Below are 22349 nucleotides of genomic sequence, written 5' to 3' on the forward strand. Positions count from 1 at the left end.
TCCACCATGTGGGATTGTTTATGGGGTTTGCCATGCACTTGTTCCTGTGGTGTACAGCTGCATCCAGGCAGTTGATTACATGCTGATACAGAGTGCTGGTGTACATTTCTGCTTATTCAGTGGAATTAACTGGGTTTGTTGGGGATTTGAAACTTGCCAATGTATCACATCAGAGTAGTAGTTTGTCTTACTGGTGGACCCCTAATATAAACAGGCTATACCACAAGAGAAAGAAACTAATGCCCAAGAACAAGAGGGAACTGACTCAGCAGAGGAAGAAATTCCTCTTTAGCTTAAACAAACAAATTACAGAACTTATTAAGTCCTCCAAAGCTAATTACAAAGCAAACATAGCCTCCCCAACTAAGGATAATCACAAGGAATTCTTTAATTATTTCCAAAACTTAAGTGAATACTTAGCTATGCAATGAACTGGCTGTGGATGGCACCACCTATACTCTCAACTGGAGGTAATAGCCAACCTGCTAGCTGAATGATTTGAAGCAAACTTCACCTCCCTCTCCCCTTCAGTCATTCCGCAAAGTATACCTGCCACCATTCCTCGGCCTATTATCTCAAGACAGTAGGTCATCCCTGTGATATGCTAAGCCAAAAACATGGCATCAAGGGGACAAGACAACATCCCAGGGTGGCTTTTAAGCAACTCTCAACATGAACTAGCAGAACCACATGGATCCCTGTTTAACTACAGCCTGCAAACTGGCTATGTTCCAGAAGAATGGAGGGCAGTAACGATAATCCCTCTGCATGAAGGAGGACCATCAACTGATCCTGGAAATTATAGGCCCACAAGAATCACCATCATCATCTGCAACACCATGGAAAGAATCATTATGGATCTAATTAACAAGGATATATCTAATCTCCAACCTCTGAACCTAACCCAGTTCGGATATGATAAAGGAAAGAGTACATACCACCTATCTTGACCAAGTTAAGGCATTTGACACAATCCAACACTTAGGTAATATAGAGAAACTCCCCCAATTGGGAATTAACTGCTACATTACCATACTGGTAGCCAACTGGATCACCTACAGAACACGTACTGTCAAAGTGGGTGACTTCACTTCTAGCAAAAGACCAGTCACCCTCTTACCACAGGGTTCTCTAATGGGCCCCTTACTGTTCAGAATTTATTTCTCAGAAGTCTAGGCAAACTTGGACGGCCACCTTAAAAAACAAACACACATTTAGAAAACGAAGAAGTTTCTAGTACATGATACTATACCCTTGGAAAATGGTCAAATTAATAAGCAAGTAGTGAAATAATGATGAATGGCCATAGGGAATTGTAGTCACTGGCAACTCTTGGCAAAAAGACATTTGATATGTTAGTCCTAATGAACTGACATTCTCATCAATTTCATTATCTGATATCTTCTTCCTATACAAATAATCTGATGATTGTTGCTAATATAACATGACAGAAAAAAAAAAACAAAGAGCAGCTTTCAAGAGTAGTGAAGTGTGTAACCAATCATTTGGTATTGTTATTCATCTTACTTTTCTCTTCTCTGTTGTCACTCATAAAATGAAGGCATGGGAGCTTTCCCCATCCATAATCAGAATAGTTCAAAGTTGCATTTTCATATAATTTCTTACTTTTTATGTAGTTCTACTCCTTGGGAATTTTTCCTTAATGCATGTGGTTTATCTGTCACAGATTTATATTCCAGTTTTGGAATTTTCTTTTCCAAAATTGTTCTGCATTTACTGCAATTACCATCTCCAGTTCTTTCTCTGTAGCAATCTTCTTACTAAATGTATAACAAACAGCTTTCTACAATGACTGCACACTCACCTCACACAATGTGCTTCAGCAATAACAACAAATGCACTACCAGCATTCATTTATGCAACAGAAACTGAGATCATTGACAGCCTGCACCCAAGGCAGCCATCCCCTTTAGCCTACCCTTGTGACGACTCTGTCCATGCCTAAAATCAAAGCTATCATGAGGGTACAAATATACTTCCTAAAAGAAAGTCAGGATGATGTCACTACTTTGGTCAGACTGCACCTTTGATCAACCATAGACAAAAGATATTTTACACAGCTGGGTCCACCCACATGGAATCATCCTCCAGTGGAACTACAATACAGACTGGCTATCAATGAGCAACCAGCTTAATTTTCTGAGCTGGAATAGCTCAGAGATGTGTGCATGTGGGTGGGGTTGGGAGAATAAAGTCAGGTACAGGTAGGAATAGGTTAAGATAATGTTAAAGACTTTAGTAGGAGGAGGTGGTCTGTGGGGAAGCTGATGAAAGGCCAGATCTAACAGGGATCTGCTTCTTTTACAGCTGAGACCCACAGGACGGTGTTTATCAGCTTTTTCCTTAAAATGGTTAACCACCAGGACACAATTTCTTTCTATCAACAGACCACAAAGTCAGGGTTTGAGTAGGATAAACAGAAGAATCACAGGAAAGCAGTGGGGAAATGAGTAATAAACAGCACAATGAATTCTAGGAAGATTTTTAGAAGAATCAGTAAATATTTTGGAAGTACTGGTAAGGTATGGTCTGAGAGCAACACTAAAGCTGCTCGTATAAGATGTAGATCCTGAATGCATAGTACAAGGTAAGTCTTATTTGTTTAATTGTTGGTTAATGGAATGGTGAACTGCTTACTTGGGCTTTAAGTAAACAAAGTTCAGTAATGTAAGAAGCTAAGCTAGATTTTACTTAAAAATAAATAAATAAAAAATAACACAGGAGTTGCAGACATTGAAATGATAAATGACCAATTGTCTATATAGCTCTCTTTATATCTATATAGCTATGTACACACGTCAGAATACTGATATTTCAGAATGTTATCTTTCAGAAGGTAGACTATGTGGTCAACTTTCTGAAATGTCTTGACTACAAAAAACACCAAAACGTATGCTTTTGCAGGGGTCAAGCCCTACTGCACACCCTCATTGCTTTCTTATTTTATATATCAACTCAGAGATTGCACTACAATGATTAAAATGGCAAATTCTCCAATCTCTACTATACTGCAATCATGCTAAAGACCCAGCACTTCAGAATGTTGGCTGTATGGGGTCTCGAACTTCTGAAAGTCCATGTTCTGAAATGTCAGCCTTCTGGAATAAACCCACATATATACATACATACACACATACACATTATATATATATATATATATATATATATATATATATATATATATATATATATATATATATATATATATATATATATATATATATATATATATTTTAAATATATATATATTTATATATATATATATATATATTCATTTATATATATATATTTATATATATATATATATATATATATATATATATATATATATATATATATATATATATATATATATATTTATATATATATATATATATATATATATATATATATATATATATATATATATGTGTGTGTGTGCGTGTGTGTGTGTAGGCAGGTGGCTAAGGATTTGTATGGGGGTTGTCAGGTTAGTACTTTTCTTACTGACCTATTGATGGTTTCTGCCCATAAGGAACATGGGGGCTAGACCGGGGGTAAATTTACAATTTCCCATCCAATTGTCAAGGTTTTATTTTAACAGGGTCAGGTATGAACTCTGTTTTAGTGACATGGGGAGCCCATTCCGTATTGCAGGGATCCTCTGTGATACATATCCGTCTCTCTAGGAGGTTCTGTTTATATCACAAGCAAAGTTCACATACATGGACCTAGTGATTCTGGTGCTGTTTTTGCACATATGCAACAGATCCATCAGGGCAGGATCTGAGGAAGCCCTGTAACCCAGGCAAAGATCCCCTCTCAGCAACCTGTAAAAGACTGAATACAGAGACGGAGCCTTTAGACGATCAATGTAGGAGAGGGTATTCATGCCCTGAATTCTCCTAGTGAGAAACCTTTGTGGGCATTCCAACTGTTGCAAGTGTCTGGTTAAATACATGCAAAAGGAGACATTATATTCAATGATAGGTCTGAAAAGGGACAAGTACAGTGGTGCTATAACTTCCTTGGACCTGGAAGCCATACCCTTACCTACAAGTTATGTGACATGGAATGATTTTCTTATTAAAACTTAGTTACATGTTGGTCAATGGCCAGATTGCTATCTACAAATGTTCCCAGATCCCTTACTGCTGGATCTACTCTTAGGTGCATTTTATCGTAATCAACTTGCAATGGCAGTTTCCCTAAGGACATTATAATGCATGTTTTTGCATTTATATGCCATGGTGTTGGGACCAGTCATTTGTTTCTGTTAAACTCACTTGCAAGATGTTTGCGTCTTGGGGGAATCTATAACTCCCAATTTACAGTCATCTACAATCTTGGTGAGCCAAAGGCCTTTAACATGAGCCTTGACTTCCGAGAAGTAGATGCCAAACAGGAGCGGGTCCATCATGTAGCCTTGGGGTACTCCATTGGTGACAGGTCTCTTGGTAGAGGTGAACTCACTGATCCTGACATCTTGGTTCTGTCTGTGATCCAGCTGGCAGTCCAGCAAATTATGTAATGGTTTCTACCTAGTTCAGACAACATGTCAACATAATGGGTAATATTTTTGAATGCAAGAATAGCTTGCAATGTGTCCTTAACAGTTCATTTAATATTCAGGATCTGTGTCCTGTTGATCTGTGTGTATGTGTCAATAGCTGGAAACAACCAAGACTTTCTTAAATTCATTTTGTATTTTTCTTATTCTACAATAGATTTTTTAGACATGAAACTTTCTATAGGGGTGGATGGCAAGATCAATACAGCTTTATATAAGAAGGAATACTGAAAGAACAACCTCCTATTCAGGACCAGCAGGCATCCTCCATATATTTTCCAAAATGTGATGAAAAATCGGGTCTATATTAGAACACTGAACATTCATAATGTCGAGTGTTCTAATATTGAACCCTACCAATCGAAAATACCAAACATCAAATTTTCAGAACAGCAAATTTTTTTCCTTGGGAAAAAAATTTTCTGTTCCAAAACACATACACACAACACAAGCACACCAAACACACAGCAATCCACACACACACACACACACACACACACACACACCGCTAAACTCTTACACCTAACCCTACACTAAACTATACACACACCACTAACTATCCACTTACCTTAACCCAAACCCTAACCCTAAAGTCCGTCACTATCACACACTCACCTCACCCGTGCCCTAACCCTAACTCACCTAACACGCCCTAACCCTCATGTCCCCACAATCGCACACATACCTAACCCGCACCCTAACCCCTAACTCGCCTAACCCTCATATCCACACAATCGCACACATACCTAACCCGCACTCAATCGCACACTTACAAGAACCCGACCCATAACTTTTCAACAGAGTGCTGAAAATACCGAAGCAACAGAAATGGACAACCAAATTCTTTCCCTAGGAAGGAATTTGTTTTTCTGCTTCTTCAATATTTTCAGCATTCGCTGAAAATGGGTCGATATTAGAACACTGAACATTTTAACTGTTCGGTGTTCTAATATAGACCAGAAAAATCAACTACTGCAAACATCCAGGTTGCATACTAAGGATGAAGAATATCTTGAAGCACTGAGTACTATGGAAAACAGACTTAAGAACAGTGGTTATGCACAAAAGGAGTTAAATAAGGAGAAGATTTTGGTCAAGGACATGAGGAAAAATACAAGTTAACCACTTTTTTGTAAATGAGAGCCAAATACACAAGTACTGAATAACATATGTTCATAAGTAGTTACTAGGCTATCTGCCCAAAGGCATTTATAAGCCTAGCCAAAATGTGTTGGCTTTTGCCGCCTCCTTAAATTAGTTCCCTGTGCCTCTGTCCAGCAGAGCCACTGAAGTGATCCCTGGGGTAAACTTTCTGTTTCCCATCCACTCATCAAGGTTTCTCTTGAAGAGTGCTAGTGAGGAGCTCTGCCTAATGTAGACTGGAATCTTTTTCAAAAGCATGGGAAAGTCTCTGGGACAGGAATCTATCACTCCAGCAGATCCTATTTATTGTGTGGTGAGGTTTAGATCCCTAGAGCGTGTTGCTCGTGGGGATAAGGTTTTCTTTAGGTGGAGCATGCCCATCAATTCTGGGTTGGACATGGCCTTGTATGTCAGGCAGAGATCACCTCTGAGCAGGCGGTATGCAACCGAGTACAGCTGGAGTTTCTTCAGTTGAGCTGCATAGGGCATCTGTTTGAGGCCAGTGATCCTCTTGTGTGAGGTACTTCTGTGGTTTTTCCAGCTGTTGCAGGTGCCTTATAAGGTACATCCCAAATGGGGCATTGTACTCTATTATCGGTCTGATGAGTGATGAGTAGAGGGGCATAATGACCTCTTTTGATCTGGATGCAAACACTTTTGTGTTTAGATGGGCCAAATAGAAGGATTTTCTAACCACTTTGGCAATGTGATTATCAAAGAGAGATTACTATGTATTTGGGTCCCCAGATCCCTTATTACATTTTCCATATTTAGGGGACTACCACCTATGTGGAAGTTTGTAGGGAATAACTATGCACTTTTTGGCATTTAGCTTGAGGCCATGATTTTGACATCAGGTATCCGTCTCAGTTAGACCCTTTTGGAAGATGTCTGTGTCAGCCGGTGAGTCAATTATAGCCCCTAGTTTGTAGTCTATGAACTTGGTCAGCCATAGTCCTCCTATGCTTGTCTGTATACCGAACAGGAGGGGTCCTAGGACTGAGCCCTGGGGAATGCCACTTGTAACCGGTTTAGAGAAAGACCTAGCTCCTTCAACTCTCACCATGTGGGTTCTGTCCATGAGCCAATTGGCAACCCATCTTGTGACATAGGGGTTTATGTTTAGGCTGGTGAGCTTGTCTCTAATACCAGAATGGGGAATGGTATCGAAGGCCTTTGTGAGGTTTAGGAAGGCTGTGTGTGCCACCTTTCCCTCATCTATAGCCTTGGTAACATGAGCTCAGACAAGAAAAAATAAAATAGTTGTAATTTTGCAAGTGATATTACATAAGTTTGTGACATTATTAAGGACAACTGAAAGATTCTGAATGTGGATCCAAATCGTAGGGGACAAACCTTCCTTCTGGCTTAAGAGGAATCACAATCTTAAATATCATCTCTGCCAAACCACATATTTGAAGGAGAATCCAAGATCTGAAAGGACTTGTACCTTTCCATGTAGAGTATGTTTCTCTAGCAAGTACATTAAGCTAAGAATGAATTTATCCATCTGATACATGGCAAGAGGTACTTCAATTGCTCCTATGCAGATTACAAATCAAGGCATGTGATCTATATTGCTATCGGCAACTCATGTGATAAATTCTATGTAGGCAAAATGGAGAGACAGTTAAAAGAACATATATAAAAGCATATAAGTGACATCACGCTCAGAGTTCTTTAACAAGACATGTCATATCAAATGTGGGACACACTTTTCATTATATGGTCTTGCAAGTGATTCAAGAAAATGTTCGTGGCGGTAACATCAATATGAAAACTGAACAGATAGAGATGAGGTGGATAGCCAAATTACAGGTTGACAAGCCACCTGATCTCAATGTGGACTTACTGCTTAAGCCCGCCCTTAAAAGGTGCAGACTTCACAAATGGACTTTCTGCGAATGGATGCCTATGAGTGAATGTGAATGAATCAGTATAACTATCTGGGGAGGTGTAACCATGAAGGAAGTAACTGATTGGTTAATTCATTCATTATGTAGCTTGCTTGCGTTTTTAATTTTTCATCTGAAAAAGGTTTGCAAGTAACCAAAAGTGCTTATCTTCAATTTGAAACCATTTATTCATTGTTCTTACTTTTATGAGTTATTAAAGTTTTACTTTTATGCCCACCTATGTGGTGACTGCACTGCATCTGTTTTTGCGGATCTTCATCATGGATCTTCAGCAGCTGCTCCTTGCTTTTTATATCATATATCTATCCATCTACATTATATACATTAAAAAAAAATATATATATAAATATATATGTATATATATATATATATATAAATATATATGTATATATATATATATATATATGTATATATATATTGATTCCATACACTTGGTCGAATTTCATTTAGTCGAAAATTATACCAGGCATTGTACTTTACTGAAAACTCACTTACTGAAAGCTCACTTGGTTAAAGTTCATTTGGTCAGAAATGGAATATAGCCCCTGCCCCACTGCAGTGCAACCCTGGAGTAAGAATATTAAATAAGGGGGGGGTGTGGGGGCACATTCTTATAAATGTATTCACTGTTATAAGAAGGTATATCCATTAGAAATGCATTGATATATATATATATCTTTACTAAAAACTACTGGCATAATGTGGGGGGTTGTGCCCCCCACACCCCCCCATATTTAATATTCTCACTCCAGGGTTGCACTGCAGTAAGAAAAGGGGCAGAAAGGACTGGGGGCAACAGAGGAATTTGGAGAAACATTCTTTCGGGAAAAATAAGAAGACAACCAAATGGAACTGAAAATGGTGACTATTTTTTCTGTGAATGATTCTTTGGTTCTTAATTTATCTACCATATATATTTTGGAAGCAGCTATTTCCCTGCTCAATTTGGGCCTGAAATTCATTCCTACAGTTTTACTGAGATTACATTAAGTGAATTATTTCGGCTTGGCAGAAAGTTACATTTTTTGGAATTTTTTTTTAGTAAACAAAGGGATAATTTGATAATATATGTGGATGAAAAGTTTAGAAGAATCTTTTTACTCAGGTGTGCCTGAGGAAGAAGGTTTTAACAATGATTCAAATAATGCTTATAGTTGTTTTGATACAAGTAAGATCAAGTGTGATTCTATGTTCATACCACCATATGAGAATGAAAATATTCAAAGTTTTATTGCCATTTTGAATTATCGTGTTGAGAATTTGTTTCACACGTTTATGCAGTGTAAGCATAATATGGGATATAATGTAACTAAAGAACAATGGCTTGATTTTAAAAAACTATGTAGTGACTGGAGGGAGGTGTTAAAACCAGCTGATACAGGGAACCAGAATGTGATTTTGAACCATGCACAATATGCTGAAATTTGTTACACACACTTGAATAATATTGATGTTTGTGACAAATGTCATGTGGCTAGATACTATGCAGCAATAGATGTTAAGAAAGGTTACGTTTGGGATATTTCACAAATCAAGACTTACTTAAGAAATTCAGTATTGATAAAACATGTATAGTATTGTTTTATTGTTTGCTAAAGACACACAAAGGTATTAACAATTTAAGTGGGTAACTGATGGTCTCTGCAGAAAAGTATTTTTTTAAAAAATATGTGCATTTTTTTACATGAGTTTCTGAAACCTTATGTGACTAAGATTCCCTCATATATAAGGGATAGTCAGGATTTTTTAGATAAGATCAAAAAAATTGTTTCGAAAGACATTGGGCAGGATTCACGATGGCTTGCACAGAGTCTAAGAGCAGTGTAAGACTCTATGCAGCCATCATGTCTGACGAGCGATCCACGAACAGCCTGTAGGGGCGTGTAAGAGAGCTCCTAAAATGGCTCTTACATGGTCAGGGCTTGGATATGCAAATTACCTCACTTGCAGCCGAAAGGCATGCAAATGAGGTAATTTTGCGATCCAGGAAGCACAAACCTGTCCATGTAAGAGCCGTGTTATCTGCAGAAATTTACTCAGTTGACAACTGAGTACCGTTCTGCAAATAACACAATGGAGTCTTGTCAGCTGCAAATAAAGGTTGCATATGTTCCAGGAAGCATGCCAATGGCCAAATATGTGGCCACTGGCAACATACCCTCATGCAAAATAAAATAAAAATGTTGGGGGTTTTTTCGGTGATCACCGATGTTTAAATGTAGTGCAGCGCCACGCAAACAGGCTGCGCTGTAAAAAACAGAAAAATAAAAATGCAAACCATGAATTTACAAAGTAAGGGAATAGCAGGCTGAAAACAACATGGCCAACGACTAGGGGTTGCTAAGGGGGGAAGCTCAGTGTAAGACATGTAACTAAGCATTAGTAGGCAATCCTATGTAAATGAGCATTAGGATAGTGAATCACACTTTTACATAGCAAATGAGCACAATCCCTGGAGTGTAGGAGTAGGATAAGAGGGAGTAACAGAGTAAGAGATAGGTGACATCACAGAGGGGTATGTATGAAAGAAATGCAGCTCAGTGGAGCAGAGTGGCATGTGAAAGCTGTCAGTCCCACATCATGGAAAGAGGTGTGTCAAGAAGTAGACATGGGAAAACCAAGAAATGGAAGGTGTAAACTGTGGATAACACCAAAGTTTCTTGCTGGACATGCATGCGCGTGTGTGCGCGCTCTGAGGCCCGAGTAAGATAGGGTGCACGCATGTAAGTGCGAGTGCGCGCGTTTAAGCTGGAGTAAGCATGTAAGAGCTTGTTTAAAGACCTGCTAGCTCGTTTGTGCTGGTGTATGCGCGTTTTAACCCGAATAAGCAAGTTTTAGTCTGTCTAAGCATGTGGGCACGCGTGTTCGCTGCTGTGAGCGTGTTTGCACTTGTTTGCGCATCACCCCCCCCCCCCCGAGGAAACGGAAAGGAAAAAGGAAGCAGAAGAAATTGTAGGAAGCTACCAGGGAATACTAGCAGAGGTAACAGGTGAAAACAATCAGAAGCAGGCAATTACACAGGCAGAACAGTAGCCCAGTCCAGCACTTAAAACTCTGCAAACAACAGTGCAGTATGTTTCTCTCAAGATACACTGCAACACTGGAGTAAGCTATTAGAAGTGAAAACTGAAAAAGCTTCACTCAGACAAAAAATGCTAAGGGTTGCCATAGCTGTTATAAGGTGACATATGCAACATGCTGAGCATGGTGACAATGCAAATGCTGCCAGACAACCCACAGTGAGGAGACGGAGAAGAGTGTACAGGCCCAAGGTCACCTACCAGGGGTTACATGAGATGGAGATAGTGGAGCGCTATAGAGTGGACAGAGACCTCCTACAGCAAATTGTTGAGCTGTGCAGAACCAACAGAGGGGAACCCATCCCAGTGGAAACCAAGGTATGTGCTGGCCTACGAATACTAGCAACATGTACCTTCCAGAAACCAACTGGTGATATGATGGGGATATCACAGGCATCAGCATCCAGGGTAATGCACCAGTTCCTGGATGCCATGTCAACACATGTCGGTGATCATGTATATTTCCCCAATTCCCGTGAGGTATTGGCCAGCAGTATGCATCTCTTCCAGCATATAGCAGAATACCCTGAGGTAGTGGGTGCAATAGACTGCACGCATATATGCATCAAAGCACCAGCCGGTGAGCGGGGTAGGGCCTACATTAACCACAAGGGCTTCCCCTCCATCAACTGCCAGGTCGTGTGTGATGCCCATGGCATAATAATGAATGTGTGTGCTGGCTGCCCTGGAAGCTACCGTGATTCCCATATCTGGCATCTGATGCAGCTGTACCAGACATTTGCCAATGGGGACATCCCACATGGTCACCTACTGGGGGATGCGATGCTGGCTATGCACTGGAGCCGTGGCTGATGACACCCATCAGAAACGCACACACACCTGAACAGGAACGCCATAATGAAGCACATGCACAAACACGTAATGTAATAGAGCGTGTGTTTGGGCTGCTCAAGTCACAGTTCCGGTGCCTGGACACATCTGGTGGAGCCTTGCAGTACTCAGCAACTACATGTACCCAAATTTTCATGGTATGTGCTATGCTACATAATATGATTCTGTGAAAACAGCTGCAGCAAGACCAGCATAGGCCCGGGCCAAACAGCCCACCTCCATTGCCAAGGCCATTACAGGCAGAGTGTGACTCGGAGGAGGAACAACCTGAGCCTGCCCCAGTAGGCAGAAGGAGGCGTGCCCAGTATGCCTTGGCCTTGGCAAAGAGGCAATGCATAGCACATACACTGGCTCAGTAGGAACCCTGGAAATGATACCTCTCTCTGACTCACACATATAGTAAAAGAGATGCCTAAGTTGACACAACCTGCTTTCAAACATGTACAGGGAGTGTAGTATGTGCATCCAACATAGGCAGCCCTGCAGCACCACCTGAGGCACGATTGCCATGTGTTAAGCAATGTAACACCATGTAGTATATGCAAATTTGATGACGCTGACTAACATCCTACCCTCACCAAGCATGATGCCATGATATGAAGACAAGATGATCAATTACAACAATTGGCTTAAGTACTGCTGTTTGTCAAAGGGGATCCAATGCCTGTCAGCCTGGGATGACATGCTGAGCAAGACACAATGCTCCACCCTCTAGGGATGGCTTGCACCTATCACCCCTGGCCTTTTGGATACTGGCAAAGCCTGTTGTCACCCCCATAGTGCCTTGAATAGGTAAGGCTCAAAACACAAACCCACCTCCATAGGTATCACAAGGAATAAGAAACTAGAAGTAATGCTACCTAATGCCATAAGTCTAAAGTGCAAGATGCATGCAGTCCAAACTCTCCTCAGCATGGAGAATGTTGATATCTGTGCAGTAACAGAAACCTGGTTCAAGGCTCACAAGAGCACCCTAACACTACCAGGTTACACCTCATACCATGCTTTACAGTCCTAAAACATGGAACAAACTACAAAAGGAGGGTGACTATCAATAATTGTCAAGGATAACCACACCCCCATGTTGGTGCCACAGCAAGAAGCAGCACGGACTATCCACGGGCAAGTAACAGTGGCTAAAACTGCCTCCCAGTTTGTAGCCTGCTGCAGACCACCCACCTAAATCCAGGAACCGCACTTGGCCTACTTGAGAACACATGAAAATATGAAGGTCTCTCCAAACAACATTATATTGGGCGACTGCAACTACCTAAACATAGACTGGGAGCAATATTCTAGCTCCAACACCCTAGGGCAAAGGTTCCTAGAATTCATAAACCAAAATGCTATGGAAAAACTTACCACTCCCACAAGAGGGCTAAGCATACTGGATGTGGTAATCACCAACATGGGGACTCTATGCCCAAGACGAGAAGTGTATCCCTCACTGGTAAGATCAGACCATAGAGTAATCTCACTGGATATTTACATCCCGACCCCAGTCCCTGGCCAGAAAACCACAGTGAAAAACATGTGTAAGGCAAATTTTGCACTTCTCCAAACTGAGGTGGAATCCATTAAAGCCCTTGTGCCTGTGGAAAATATGGCCCAGACCCAGAACCCTTTATAAATGCATTCTATGAACACCTTCAGGAATGCATGGATTATGCAATCCTAAATAAAACCAAGACCCAATCCTTCAAATGCAGGCATCCGGCCTGGTGGACCCCAGCCATTACCAAACCATGCAAGAGAAGGAGGAAGCTACTACATGACAGAGCAAAACCCAAAACGGAAAGTCATCTCTGATCAGTATTATGACAAATAACTATGGCCACACATAAAATCCTCTAAGGCCAGCTACAAGATAAAAATTGCACAGGACACTAAGGATAATCACAAGGCTTTCTTAACTGATGGTAGGAACCTGGGTGGGAATTCACAGATATGCTCAGAATTAGTCCAAAATGACAAACAATACACCAAACCCACACACATTGCCAACATCCGACCTGACAGGTTCAGTGCAAAATCCCCCCCTCCCCCACCAAAAGGCCAAATATCTATCCATATCTATCCCAGCAGAGTGCTGGCCCCCTGACATTGCAGATGCTCAGGTAACAGCCAGCGTCTCCAAAGCAAAACACACAGCATCAATGGGACCAGATGGTGTCCTGGGCTGTGTCCAACATGAACTCCAAGAAGAACTGAACACCAAATAAAGCAACTGCTCAATCTCAGCCTTACCACAGGATATGTACCCAAAGAGCAGTGTACAGCAACAGTGGTCCCTCTCCACAAAGGTGGTGACTGAATGGATACTGCAAACTATCACCCCAGAATCCTGACTAGCTTGGTCTGCAAAGCTATGGAAAGGATCATCATGGACCTCAGAAATAAAGATATTGGGGACCTACAGACACTGGACCCTACCCAGTGTGGCTTTCTTAAGGGCAGATCCTGCCCCTTAAACCTGGTTGAGTCATTTGAAACAGTCACCAAGGCCATTGATGAGGGGAAGGTGGTCCACACAGCCTATCTGGACCTTGCAAAAGCCTTCCATACAATACCCCACTTGTTCATTATAGATAAGCTCACCAGCTTAAATATAAACCCCTGTGTCAGTAAATGGGTTGTAAACCAGCTCAAGGACAGAACTGGCATGGTCAGAAATGCTGCAGCCATGTCAGACTCCAAACCAGCTACAACTGGCATCCCACAAGGCTCGGTCCTGGGATGTCCCATGTTTGGTATATATTTCTCAGAGGTACAGGCCAACATGGAAGGATTGTGTCTGAACAAGTTTGCAGATGACTACAAACTGGGCACCATATCTGACCCTCCAGCTGACACAGGCATCCTATAAAAGGGCCTCATAGAAACAGACAACTGGTGCCAGAGCCATGTCATCAAGCTAAATGCAGAAAAGTCTATAGTCATCCCCTTTGGAAAAACAGTAAGTGCCCACCAATTACCACATAGGTGTTAACCCATTAAGTACTTTAGAAGTAATAAGAGACCTGGGGACACAAGTTGACAGAAATCTTGCATTTGACAAACATGTGGCCGTAGTGTTTAGAGAAACATTTCACATACCCACCTAATCATGAAGGTATTCACATCTAGATCAGGGGAGGTCATTGTGCCTCTTCAGTCATCCTTCATCAGGCTCACAATTGAGTACAATGGCCCTTGTGGGATGTACCTTAGCAGACACCTCCAGCAAATGGAAAGACCCCAAAAGTACCTCACCAGGAGGATCAAAGGGCTCTAACAGATGCCATGTGTTGCCTGATTAAACAAACTGCAGCTCCACACAGTGGCATACTGCCTGCCCAGATGCGATCTGTGCCTGATGTATAAAGCCATGTCCAAGCTGGAATCAATGCACATGCTGCACCTTGTAAAATCTGAATGCCAGTGAGCTATGCACATGAGAGACCTGAACCTCATCACTTACATAAATAGGACATGCTGTAGTGATTGATCCATAACACAGAAGCTCACTCCACTCTTGAGTAAACTCCCAGTCCAGGTTAGCCAGAGAGTCCCTCATTGTAGGTTTACCCTGGGTATCACTTTTATGTCACGGTTAGACAGAGGCACAGTATAATAACCTTGAAAAATGTCATGGCAAACTCCAGTTAAAATGTGTGTTGAAGGACAAACACACTCTCTGACTAGGATTAGAAATGGCCTAGGGCACATAGCCTAGTGTTTGTCAATATCCACCCAAGGTGCGGAATACACTACTAATGTTGGACAAGCATGGTTTAAGTAGGCCATAGCTGAACAAAATGCAATATAGTCATATTTGCACAACTGGCCCTTAACCAGTCTGGTGCGCTCAGTATGAATATTTAAAGCAGTGATAGGACTGAAACCCAGGATACTGTCCACCACAGTGAAAGGACTGAACAAGTACACTATACAATATTACAGTGTTTGGTCAGTATGAAAGAATGATGACAAGTGTATGCAAACTATCCCATGGAAACCCTGCAGGCACAGCATAATCCCTGTTGGGTTAAGACACAAAGCAGTTGGGCAGTAAGAACACAACATGACTTCCAACACACAACTATAAATGTCAAATATTGTTCAAGTTCACACACAACCACAAATGTGGTGGACCTCAGATCTCAACATATGGAAAGGTCACACTGGGCATGCTCACACACTTTGATAAATGAGACATATGTCAGGCAACAAACCATGGAAAGCCTGAACTGGGCATGCTCACACACTTAGGCCATGTCTCAGTAAAGCAGTTGGCCACACATCTGGCATTTGTATGTGTTAAGCCAGGAACCTACCGCAATACAGCAATCTGCCCAGTGCACACAGTTAAATGACAACAGAGACATAAGTAATATAGTGGAACCCTCTTATATTCAAACATCTTCCACAGATACACAAGTTGTTCATAGAAACAGGGAAAGCTATGGCAATAAAGACCTGCAAACAGTTTATCAGCAACAAATATTGTGCATCCAAAACATAAACATATGGGTGTAGAGGTCAATACTAGGCTGTTTGCCCTAGGGAATACATAAGCCTAGCCAGAGTGTATTTGGCGTCTGCCTCCCCAGTAGCCTACTGTGCCTCTGTAAAGTAGGTCACAGAAGGCACCATTTAAGGCTAGTGTGCTGTGCCTTCATCAAGCAGGGACACAGTGGAGATCCCAGGGGTTGAATTTGCAATGTCACATCCATGTGGCTGGAGTTTGCTGGAAGAGGGTTGGCGAGGGGCTATGTCTAACATTAATTGGGATTCAATTCCAGACTGAGGGGAGCCTTATCTGCAGTGTCTGGACAATGTCACTGTCAAAACTTGCAAGTGATGATTGTGAGGGATTGAAGTGTCTTGCCAATACTGTTCAGAGATGTCCTCCCTCTGTGAGATATTGCTCTGTAATGTATTAGCTCCCTCCTTCTGTTGTACAGCTTATATATGGCTCGTGTAAACCCGACAGGTCTCCTGTTGTGGAGGAGTCTTGGTTTTATTTGGGATAGCATGATCAATGCAAACCTTCCGGATGCTCATAGAATGCATTTGTAAAGGATTCTGCAGATTGGGCTGTATAATCCTCCAGCATGGGGCCTTTGAAGTATTCAACCCCAGTCTTCACAAGTGCAAAGTCTGCTTTTGAGAAATACTTTATTTGCAGTGATTTCCTTGCCTGGGGGTGGGGATGGGATATGGACGTCCAGGGAAGTTGGTTATGGTCAGATATTAACAATGGTGGTCTACCTCTGGTGTGGAACACAGAGCCCCCATGTTGCTGATGGTCAGGTCCAATATGTATTCCCCCTTGTGGCTGTGGTGACTGGTTCTGCCATAGCACATGGATTCACAAATTGTACTGGCTGTAGGGTGATGTTGTTGAGGCCTGAGTAGTTCCCCCACTCAATATTCCTGTACCTGAAGTTAACCACTGTAATGGTGTATGTGAACACCTTCATATCCTACACTGTTCCCAGGGAAGCCAAGTGTGGTTCCTGGATATGGGAGGGGTGGTCTGAACTACACACCAAACCAAAAGTCAGTTTTGCACAATGCTAGTTGTATATGTATGGCCTGTCATGTTTAGTGCAGTGGTAACAACCGAGAGGTGTGTGTATCTGTGATGTATATGGATACACCCCCTGGTTGTGTTGTGTGTTACAAGTCCTGTGGTCATGAAGCATGGTATAAAACATAACCTGGCAGTGCTGATGTGCACATGTGACCCTGAAGTAGGCGTCTGCTAATGCATATATATTCTATCCCCCATACTGAGGGGATAGTAATAGATGTACATACCTCTTTCTAAATAATGATGTCAGCACCCTATAAATACTGCAGGAGAAGAAAAGCCACCCAGTAATTCGAATAGCGTGCTCTGCTAATGCGTCTCTCTCAAGTGTCATAACATAGTTAGGTAGGGGTTTGAATCCTGCAAATGCTCAGTGTGTGTGTGTGTGTGTGTGTGTGTTTGGGGGCAGGGTGTGTGCAATTCTGTTTGAAAGAAATGGCCCTTTTGGTAACTGGAATAGCACACTACATGATGTACATTCCTCTTTGTAAAGACTGATGATGTCAGCAAATAGCAGGAGAAGGGAAACCACCCCGTAATGAGAATAGTGTGCTCTGCTAATGCGTCTCTCTCAAGTGTCATAACATAGTTAGGTAGGGGTTTGAATCCTGGAAATGCTCAGTGTGTGTGTGTGTGTGTGTGTGTGTGTGTGTGTGTGTGTGTGTGTGTGTGTGTGTGTGTGTGTGTTTGAGGGAGGGGGGGCAGGGTGTGTGCAATTCTCTTTGAAAGAAATGGACCTTTTGGCAACTGGAATAACACACTAAATGGTGTACATTCCTCTTTGTAAAGACTGATGATGTCAGCACCCTATAAGTATAGCAGGAGAAGGGAAACCACCCAGTAATGCGAATAGCGCGCTCTGCTAATGCGTCTCTCTCAAGTGTTATAACATAGTTAAGTCTTTGGAGGACTGGGTCTTGGTTATATTTGGAATTGCATGATCTGTGCATTCCTGGAGGTGTTCATAGAATGCATTTATAAAGGATTCAGCAGTGTGGGCCGTATTTTCCACAAGCCCAGGGGCTTTGAAGGATTCCACCTCTGTCTCGGTTTTGAGCTGTGTGGAATTTGCTTTACACAACTTTTTCACTGTGGTTTTCTGTGCAGGGGCTGTGGTTGGTATGTGAATATACAGTGAGATTACTCTATGGTGATCTCTTACCAGTGACGGATACACTTCTGGACTGGAGCATAGAGTTCCCATGTTGGTGATGATCAGGTGCAGTATGTTTTCCCCTCTTGTGGGAGTGGTAACAAGTTGTTCCATAGCATATGAGTTTATGAATTCTAGGAACCTTTGGCCTAGGGTGTTGGAGCTACAGTAATGCTCCCAGTCTATGTGTGGGTAGATGAAGTTGCCCAATATAATGTTGTTTGGAGACACCTTCATATATTCATGTGTTCTTAAGTAGGCCAAGTGGGTTTCCTGGGATTAGGAGAATGATCTGCAGCAGGCTATGAACTGAAAGGCAGTTTTACCCACTGTTATTTGCACGTGTATAGTCTGTGATGCTTCTTGCTGTGGCACCAACCTGGGGGTGTGGGTATCCTTGACATTTATTGATACTCACCCTCCTTTCATAGTTAGTTCCATGTTCTGGGGCTGTAAAGCATGGTATGAGGTGTAACCTGGTACTACTAGGGTGCTCTTGGGAGCCTTGAACCAGGTTTCTGTCAATGCACAGATATCAACATTCTCCATGCTGAGTAGAGTTTGGACTGCATGCATCTTGCAGTTTACATGTCTGGCATTGAGTATCATTACTTCCATTTTCTTATCCCCTGTGCTACATATGTAGGTGGGTTTGTGTTTTCAGCCTTACCACCAGAATGCAAAGATGTGCAGACACTACACTGTTGGAATTAACACTGGTGTATAAAAAACTACAATGACAATCATACTGTTAATACATCAGACATGCTGGGTTATACCCACAATGATATCATTACACTGTACTGCTAACATGATAATATTACTACAGTTCTATGTAGTCACCCTGTGCATCAGCACCATGCTATCCTGTTCCTGCATCAATGTTACAGATTGCAGGAGGTGGCACAGTTTCATCATATGCACAGGGTGTGTACTTGGTATGCCAGAGTCTGCCATTGACACATCCAATTGACATGTATGTGTGTGTGTGTTAGTGAGGGACAACAGTACAACATGGGGCAATGTTGATGCAGTGTGTGTGTGGTATGTGTTAGCCCTGGGTGTTAGCATTACGCATGTGTGTATGCATGCACACAGTTCCACCTCATGGCTGCCATATACGGGAGTTTGTGGACAGTCAGAGACTGTACCTGCCAGGTCATACAGATCACTGTCTCTGGCCACTGACACGGTACCTGTGCCTGGCAGGGGTGCTGTGGACAGTATCAGGTACTAAGCCAGACTGGGTACTGTCATCAGAAGCAGTTGGTTGATGACTGGACACATGTCCCTGCTGGGACTGTCCAGAGCCAAGTGCACGTGATCTTCTAGGGTGGTCTGATGACAGCACAGACCCAGCATTGCTGGGGCTGGTACTGGCACTATGGGAGCGGCTGTGGGTTTGTTGTCATCCGCGACGACTGCCAGCTGCTGATGTTGCTGGCATACGTCGATGTCAACGCCTCAACTGTCCTGCATTGCCCTGGCTCATGGACATGTAGTTCTGGAACAGATCTAAAGTGTCCCCCAACGTCTGTCAATGACCTCGCCGACAGTACGGATGGCAGCCGCTACATCACGCATAGTGCCATTCATAGCAGTGCGATGTGCTCTAAGCTCCCTCAGACCCTGTCTGGTGTACCATTCCATACGTGCCTGTGCCTGCACTACAGCCCAGAACATAGCTGAGGTTGAAAGACCTCTGTGGGCACGTCTGACAGGGGCAGTACGACCACGGATGCTCCCAATGAGAACCCCTGGACATCTGCCTGTGTGGTACCATGTCAGGACTCTGGCCATGGCTGCTGTGAGGGGATGCATGTGCCACTGATACCACATTACCCTGGTCAATGCCCACTGCATGCTGTCCCTCAGCTAAGTACATTGGTGACAATGGATGTATTGCAGGATGACTGTGAGCATTGATGGGGTTGACTGCTGTGTACTGTCGATTGGCTGACCAACAACAGACCCTGTCACACCTCCCTGTCCCATTACACATGTATCATCATTATCACTATCCCCAGCAGTGGCTTCAGGTTCCCTGCTACATGCCAACAAAGCAACATCAGAACCTGTGAGAGGAAGACAGGAAACACATTTTATGATGTGTACACAATGTTACCACAGATGCACACGGGCACATGCACACATGCACATGGGCACATGCATACATGCACATGGGCACATGCACACATGCACACATGCTCACTCCTCAGTACGTGAGATACAAACACACACACACCTGCAATCCAACACATAATACTGTTTGAGGGTATTATTACTATTATTATCATTAGTATTAATAGTATTGTTATTACACACTCACCAGCATGGATTGGCTGCCTTGCTGTTACTCCAGAGGGACCTGCACAAATAAGACAGTTATTGTCAGTGGGCACAACTGTGCCATTGATACTGTGAGTATGATACAGTACAGTAGTACAACAGTTGGCTTTCACAGGTGTACTGATGATATTCAGAATATCAATCTTGCACAAGAATTTCCAGGATAACAGCTACACACACAGTACACATCTCACACATGCATAAACTACCAGTGCAGACAACACTCAACTACAGATATGGCATGTTACTTGCACACTCCATATCCACATGCTGGGTGGCTCCAGCCTCCATCATGACACATGTCTGTGGATGTTGTTGTCATTGGCCTAGAGCCACAACACTTAGGAGGAGCTCCTCCAGTCTGGTGAGGGGGGGGGGTGGATAGGTATCCCACCACCTGTGGGAAGCTGTTGTCTGTGGATATCAGACACACGCTGATGGACATTTCTAATTAAATCACTGCAGTGATGGCGTACCTGCTCATATGTCTGGTTATGCATGCCTATGTCATTTACCCGACGGACAAGGTCTTGCCACAGTGCAGCCCTCTCCTGCTGGTTCTGGCTGGTCTGGGAAAACAGTGTGGAAAAATCCAGCACCAGGCTCTGGTGTATCTCCTCATCCTCTGCAGCTGAATAACAGGGGTTGCACTGATGCACCATCGCCCTGGAAGGAAAAGAAAAATATGTGAGCAAGTAATATGGCACACATAATACTCTACTGTACTGATATCACTGAAGTGCCATATATAGCATCTGTCTGTCTATCAGGGGATACACATGTAAATTAACACATAGTGCTCAGCCAACAACTGTGTGACAGTGCCTGCCACACTCCATACAACAAACTAGTATACACCAGCACTCGGCACACTGTTTGAGGTCCAATGCGCAACCTCACACTGGGGGTATGTATCAAGCTAATGGATGGGGAATATTGTCATCCCATGCAATGCACAGTTACAATTTCAATGGTAATCCACCCTAGTTTTTGCTGCCATACTCCTACCTACACCGCAGTCATATACAGGGAACCACAGCACAACATATGGCAATGTAGTATGTTTGTATCCCAATAACTGACACATCTTTCTCTGGCCTCACACCAAGGACACACACTACCATGACAGACACAAAGTCATGCTGAGCAATCACACCATTACAGACCTTGCACACAGTCAGTGGCACACTCATTCCAGCTCACATAGTTGGTATTGCAATGACTACATGTGTGTGTGTGCATTGTGTCATAGGTAGGTACTATGCTATTGGCAATGTGATTGCACTTGCTCCTGTCACACACTTGCACAGAGGTGACTCATATGGCATATTACCTATCTGCATAACATTTATCACGGGTACGTCTGACATCTACTAATAAGGAGCGTTGCTTGTTAATGCTGGGTGGTTTAGTCCAGGGTATGGCTTATTTGTGGATAGGAACCTGTACCTCCAGCATGTGCTCTTTACTGAGGTGACAAGGATGAGGGTCATAGGTCATTTAGGCTGGAGAGATTGTAAGGTGTTACCATGGCAGTTGGACAACTGGTATGGGTGTGAAATAACTCTGTATATCCAGCAGTGGTAACCTCTGTGTAGGTAGTATGAAAGGCACTCTATCTGTGGTTTTGTCAGTCACTCTGCATAGGGAATGTGTTTGAGGGCATTATCACTTTTTGTTAGGTATGTCTGTGTCCTTTTCTCTTGCT

The 22349-nt window shown here is 42.6% G+C and overlaps 1 protein-coding gene across 2 annotated transcripts in view; it reads right to left on the reverse strand.

The window, feature by feature from the left end:
- LOC122813679 (zinc-binding protein A33-like) overlaps positions 1-22349 on the reverse strand; it is a 263871-nt gene that overhangs the window by 105796 nt on the left and 135726 nt on the right. The window lies entirely within an intron of this gene.

Source organism: Protopterus annectens, chromosome 10.part0 (assembly GCF_019279795.1).
Source record: "Protopterus annectens isolate FY-2018-M chromosome 10.part0, PAN1.0, whole genome shotgun sequence".
Lineage (NCBI taxonomy): Eukaryota > Metazoa > Chordata > Ceratodontiformes > Protopteridae > Protopterus > Protopterus annectens.